Source organism: Balaenoptera physalus (assembly GCF_965194825.1).
Source record: "Balaenoptera physalus genome assembly, chromosome: 13".
Classification (NCBI taxonomy): domain Eukaryota; kingdom Metazoa; phylum Chordata; class Mammalia; order Artiodactyla; family Balaenopteridae; genus Balaenoptera; species Balaenoptera physalus.
The window spans coordinates 26,343,301-26,350,381 of record NC_138892.1 but is presented as its reverse complement, the minus strand read 5'-3'; the positions used below and the strand labels follow the sequence as shown (position 1 = coordinate 26,350,381).

General features: G+C 46.2%; 1 protein-coding gene across 1 annotated transcript in view; it reads right to left on the bottom strand.

Annotated features, from left to right (window-relative positions):
* TMCC3 (transmembrane and coiled-coil domain family 3) overlaps positions 1–7,081 on the bottom strand; it is a 310,722-nt gene that overhangs the window by 194,691 nt on the left and 108,950 nt on the right. The gene's annotated exons all lie outside the window — the stretch shown is intronic.

Below are 7,081 nucleotides of genomic sequence, written 5' to 3'. Positions count from 1 at the left end.
AGGAGGTGATTGCTGACCCACGCACAGAAACCAGCCCTGGGAGCCTGGAGTGCCCCCCGCCCCTGCCACGTGGACCGGGAAGCAAGCAGGCTGAGGACGGGGGGCAGCAACAGAGTGCCCTGGTGTGGGAAGACATCTCCTCGCGTTCTGATAAATGACTGGTATGTTAATGCTGGTTCCGGCTGGTTTCTCTTACTTGTAACTATAAAAATCCCAATCTATATCCAACCAGACAGGCAGAAATACAAAAGGCTATACTGCCTGACAGAATGAAATATGGGCTCAATGGAAATACAAGGGGTGGCTGTGGAGTTCAGGAGGAGGGGAGATTACTTTGGGCTGGGTTTAGGGAACGCTTCCAGAAGGGAGGTGGCATCTGGGCTGGCACGATAAGTATTCGGAGGATTTTCAGGGGAAAGAAGGGAAAGAGTGCACTCTAGCTGAAGGACCAGCACCAGCAAACACAGAGAAGCAGGAACTCAGCGGAGCGTTTGGGCAAACATCTGTGGCGGCCAAGCCTCTGCCGGTCTCCTGCCGGTTCACTCTGGCACTGGCACATGCTCCAGGACCCTACGACGGCTCCCCGCCCTCCCTCCGCAGCCGGGCCACCCCATCACAGCTCTTCCCGCGCTGTCTGTGAAGTGTGCTCCGTTCGCGGGTCTGTGTCCCTCACCAGACAGGAGGCACTCATCCATTTACCTCTGTGTGTCCTGGGCCTGCTGTGGAGCCTGGCACAACTGGGGGCTCAGTACAGACTTGGTAATGTCGAGCAACCTCTACTCATTTAGAGGAGGGGGGGCATGTAAGCCTGAGGAGGGAGGCTGGGGACCCGTTCCCAGGACCTGCAGTAGCAGGGAGGCTGACACCCAAGGTTGGCTTGGATGACTCCCGGGTGCAGGAACATTAAAACAACTTAATTTCTTTCTTTTTTTTTAGTGTGGTAAAATATACATAACATAAAAGTAACCATTTTAAGTGTCCAGTTCAGTGGCATTAAGTGCATTTATGCTGTTGTGCAAACATCACCACTATGGATCCCCAGAACTTTTCATCTTCGCAAACTGCAACTCTGTACCCATTAAACACTAACTCCCATTCCCGCCTCCCCCCACCTACCTGTACCCACCACACCACTTTCTGTCTCCATCAAGTTTATTATTCTAGGCACCTCAGGAAGTGGAATCCTACAGTAACAGACCTTTTGGAAACAACTTACGTTTAAATGTGCTTTAAACTGTAAACATTTACCAAGTGTTATCGCTTCCTCCTCATGAGGTGGGCAGGGCAAGGACCATGGCTCCAGTTTTGGAGGCTGGGGAAGCTAGGGCTCAGGAAAGTTAAATGATTTGCCCAAGCCTCGGCTTCAAGGGATCACAGTGCCCCATGCCCCATGAAGTGCCAGGCTCGGCTAACCCTCTCACACACTCCAGGAAGGCTGCTTCCAAATCTGGACTGCTGGAAGGCCATTACTCCAACCCACACCCCATACCAGCGGGCCTTCCTTTTCTGTGCCCGTAGGTGGGTGGTATGAGCGCTTCACTAAGGATTAGCAATCAGAACAGGAAATAGCCAATGCAGTAGAGTGGAGACAACAAGGATTTAACCTTAGGCCAGGGTGTGTCTTTCTATGGTCGATGCTCCCTGCTCCCTGCTCAGGAGGGAGACAGCTCAGAGAGGTCAAAGCCATTGCCAGCGTGAATTATTCATCTGCACACTTGTTTGCAGTCCACCTGAGTAGGCAGCGCAGTAGAGTCAGGGCAGAAAGTGTTAAATGATTAATCCTCCTCCTGCCTGAGTCCCCGGCTCCTGGGCCGGCTCTCTTACTACTGAACATCAGGAGAAAGGTCTTGCTTTCCATTCTCAGGTCAAAAGGTTTGCTCACTTTTGTTTTCTGCACAGTAATGGTCAACCCTAATGACCTATCTGCAAGCTGCCAAGAGATGTAAGGTTTCTTTAGGTTGGTTAGTTTGCTGGAATTAGAAATGGTTCAAGCTGTGCATTCATTATTTTCTAAATCAATGTAAAAAGCTCTTAGTGAGCCTAAAGAAAATGAGTCTCATGCATTCTGTTCTCATCAATACCTACTAAAATAATTTATCAGGTGTTTGTGTGTGTGTGTGTGTACGCGCATACACAGGATCTAACCTTAAAAGCTGGAGACAATTGTTAAAACATACTCGTACTTTTTATCTGCCTCTAAATTTACCTGCAGGACAGAATCAAAAGCTAATTAGTTTGACCCCATGTGGCTCAGCTGTGCTTAAGACCTAAGGAAGATTATGTCTTAGAATTTAAGGATTTCCCTTTGGGCTGGTTTAAAGGTGGAAATCCTGTCTCACCTTAAGACTCTGTAAGTAAACTGGAGTGGCTGGGGGACAGGTATGGAGGAGGAGCCAAGGAGACTGAAGAAGGAGCCTGGGAGCTGGAGCAGGAAGACCTAGATTGACAACCTGCCACCCACTCACTACACGGTGCTCTAGGGCAAGTCGCTTTATCTGAGCCTCAGTTTCCTCATCTGTGAAAAGGGATCATAAGTTTATCTATGACGGAGGGACAGTGCAGAGAGTAAATAAAACAAGAACTGTAATAGCAGCAACAATTCACTGAGTGCTCACAATGAGTCAGGCACCCTTCGGTGGAAAAATTACTGTAAGGGACTTTACAAACATCAGTTGTAATAACAACTTTATTATTGTTGTTCTTTACTGACAATTCAAAGGGCTTCAATAAGTTTAGAGAATGTGGGCAGGTTTCTTCCACTTTATTCTTATTTTAAAAGTTTAAAATCCCATACTGTTTGAGTACCAAGGGTCTCATCTCCCAAATGCCACTTTGAGCCCATAAGGATCTCCTTCCCTTCTGTCCTCTCTTTGAGGGAAGAGGGGAGAAACTGGACCAGGAGGAAGAGGACGAGGAGCTAATATATATTAACTGAGGTGCCAAACTTCTGTGGCCAGAAACTTAACCAACTGCTGGGTGTACAAAGATAACAAATAGGAGTAATGTTAAGATCTATCACTGTGCTTTTTCCCCCCTTTTGTATTTGAGAGCTGATGGGTTGCCAGCGTGCAGGGAGGGACCTGGAAGCTAGCGGTGAATGGCCAGCCGCAGAGCCCCCCATGGTTGTTGCCAACACACCATCCTGAGAAGCCAGGCAGCACCAGAGGCATTTCTGCCACTACCCCCCAGGGAGCAGGCCAGCCTGGGCACAGACAGGGACCCCGAAGGCTCAGTACGCGGCCCCTTATCCCGGCCACTATGCAGCCATGAACCCACTCTTCCCTGCTAGTCTCAGGTGCCCCCTTAAGGAGGAGCTGGAGGGGGGACAGGGCTCTGAAAGACGGAGGCCTCCAGACAAAACCAAGTTACCTAAAGAGCCCATTTCAGCTGTTGGATGAGACAAAGTTATCCAACTGCAATAATACTTGGTTTTCCTCTGTCACCCACTGTGGGTGAGAAGAGGAGCTCAAGTGAAGACTGAGTTCTCTCTAGAAAAATAAGTTTTCTTTGCAAACACAGGCGGTGTGAATAAATCCAATATTAATACCCTGCAGCCCTCAGACACGTGCTTTGGGAAAGGCTGTAATTACTTTCCTCTGCCTGGGCAGCTTCCCCCATCTTTCTGCACCCCTCTTCCTAGCTAACAGCCTTTTCACATGCTGTCTTGGCATGACTTCCTGAGGGAAACCTCCCTTGGAATACACCCCCATCCCCAAGGCCAGGTCAGTGCTCACCCCCCTCTCCCCATACAGCCATGTTCCCAAGCCTGCCCTTATCAAAGCAGGGATCCCCCTGTGTTGTAAGTGCTTGTTTATTCGTTTGCCTCCCCAGCCTGTGTAAACTTTTCAAGTCAAGCACTATGTCTTGTTCACCATTATATTCTCGGTGCCTAACACAGTGTCTGACAATAAATATATGCTCAATACCAATGGATGCCATTTTGCAGCAACATGGATGTAACTAGATATTATCATACGAAGTGAAGTAAGTCAGACAGAGACAACTACCATAAGATATCATTTATACGTGGAATCGAAAACATGGTACAAATGAATCTATCTGCAAAACAGAAATAGACTCACAGACACAGAGAACAGACTTGTGGTTGCCAAGGGGGAGGGGGGGAGGGAGAGGGATGGACTGGGAGTTTGGGGTTGGTAGATGCAAACTATGACATTTAGAATGGGCAAACAACAAGGTCCTAATAGCACAGGGAATTATACTCAGTGTACTGTGATAAACCATAATGGAAAAGAATATAGAAAAAGAATGTCTATATGTGTGTAACACTGAGTCACTTTGCTGTACAGCAGAGATTGGCACAGCACTGTATATCAACTATACGTCAATAAAAGTAAATAAATAAATACATAAATGTAATTATTGACCAATTAAAAAAATATATCAATTGACAAGTGACTCACTGATGTCCCTGCAAGGAATATGTACCACCTTAGGTATCAACAATTTGAATGTGGGAAGACAACTGTCTGTCAGGGAATGCCAAGCACAATACAGAAGGAAGATGAGGAAGCTGGGATGTGGTTGGTTAGGAGGTTTTATTTTATTTAATTAATTAATTAATTTAAATTAATTAATTAATTATTTTTTGGCTGTGTTGGGTCTTTGTTGCAGTGCGCAGGCCTCTCACTGTGGTGGCTTCTCTTGTTGTGGAGCATGAGCTCTAGGCGCGCAGGCTTCAGTAGTTGTGGCACGTGGGCTCAGCAGTAGTGGCTCACAGGCTCTAGAGCGCAGGCTCAGTAGCTGCGGCCCACGGGCTTAGTTGCTCCACAGCACGTGGGATCTTCCCAGACTAGGGCTCGAACCCGTGCCCCCTGCATTGGCAGGCGGATTCTTAACCACTGCGTCACCAGGGAAGTCCTGGTTAGGAGTTTTTAAAAGACCATGCTCATTTTGAAAAGGGTCCAGAGCTAAAGCAATGTGTTTTTTTTTTAAAGCATAGTGTAAATCTCCATACATGCCACACCTGGCACCTGGCCAAGTTCCACCTCTAACTGGATGTGGGACTTGGGGTAAATCCCTCATCTTACTTGAGTTACATGTAATCCCATCATCAGAGCTTCAGGGTTCTTAAGGTGATGACAGAGAGTTAAAGAGAGTTCTTTTAACTCTGTATTGTAGAAAACTTTGAAAATATAAAATAAGAAAATGAAGTATTCTGGAGTAGAATTTTGGAGTATTTCTTTCTGGTTTTCTAAAATTCATGTAACTACCCTTTTTGTGTTACATATTCTAATGAACCCCATGTCCATGGACAGCTGCCACCTCTGGGTACCTCTACTTCCCCTGCCCCATCAGCTCCCATTCACTCTAGGGCCCAAGGAGGCATCTGGAATTGGCTGTCCCCAAAGGTATCAGAGGGTATACTGTCACGTAGGGCTTCTCATATTTATTTCCAGTAAGTATTTTGTTACCAGTCTTTTAAATGTTATTCAAGTTTTTTTTTTCTTGTGAAAAATTTCAAAGATAAACAAGGTGAAGGGAATAGTATAAAGAACCCCATATACTCCTCACCCATCTTATTGCGTATCCTCCCACACATTGTGTGTGTGTTGGAGCATTTTAAACCAGATACTATGTATCATATCTTAAACACAGTTTTTAACTGTCCCTGTGTCCTGAGGCTGCCTTCGGAAGGGACAGAACCTCAGAAATGCGCAGAACATATAAAGAGCACCGGGGGTAAAGGCTGCTTGGGACTGCCCACTCTTGCAGCAGCACACTGCTTTTTTCTCACTGACCTGCACGAAAGGGAAAGCTTCCAATTAACTGCTTAAAAACACATTCAGAGCAAACAAAGCCTTTGATCCCTGTGTTAAACTTAGAAGGAACCAGGCAATTTTCCAAAGGCATCAGGCCCCAAACAGTAATAAGCCAGGTCAAATGGACAATTCTGCCTGATTCCCAGTTATTTCAGTTGTCACCTCTCTGGTTACTTAATTTCCCTGCTTCATTCCATCTGGATTGTGGAAGGAGCCTTGTTCACTAACCGGCACTGCCTTTTCTTTTTCCTCACGTGAACAAAAGGGGAGTATTAATTACAGGTGTCCTGACAGCAAGTGAGAGAACACGGGATCTCGTCTAGACACGGAGGGAAGGGGCTCTGGGCTCTCTGAATGCTGACCCAGTCAGGGACGGACACACAGACATAACTGAGACTTGCCCAAGCCCAGTGCCTGGAACACGGCAAGCACGAAATGAACTAATGAATGAATGAGTAAGAACTAAAGACGCTGGAAGGCCGGTGAAATGAATGCTGGAGCCTGGACCACCCAGGCCAGGTACTGGGAGCAACAAGCAACTAAAACAAAACCTAAAAAACAACACATTAAAATGAGTTTCAAAAATGTATCACCTCCACTGTGGGGTTTTTTCTTTTTCTTTCTGTCATTTATTTTTTCCCCCATTGTGATGTTTGGTAATGTTAAATTTAAAATGTAGTTTTAAATAAAGTTTGGACTTACTTGTAAAAAAAAAATAAAAGTATCACCTCAACACAAGAGTTACTTTCTTTCTTCCACTGAATTTCTAAGTCTTGGTCCTCGGTAGATTCATTTCTACACAGCTGAAATCACGGCATATGGGCAATTTTATACGTGCTCTTCCTCACTTAACATATCAAACACATCCCCAGAATTCTTTTAAATGGCTGCACGGTTTGTAGGTATGCCTGTAAACCCAAACGCAATTCTCTGCTCTATTCCTTTCCTCTTTCTTCAGTTATTCATCTTTTTTTTTTTAGAGGAGGAGTCCTGAAAACTGCTCTTTTTGCCTTATCTCCATCCCCTCTTGCCAAGAGGCGCCTGACCACTGAGGTCCCCCTGCTCTAGGAACTGGCACGTGCTAATGCCTCTGCAGGTAACACTGCCACAGCCCACTCTCCACCTGGCCTCTTCCTACCTCCATTTCAGGGCTCAGATTAAGAGTCATTTATTCCAGGAAGCCTTCCTTGACCCTCCTGACTGCCGTTAACTTCCTGGACTTCAAGGGTCAAGGCACTCATCACACTCTGTATATTGTAACTGTCTTATGATCTGTCAGGTCACTAGAACGTGAGCAG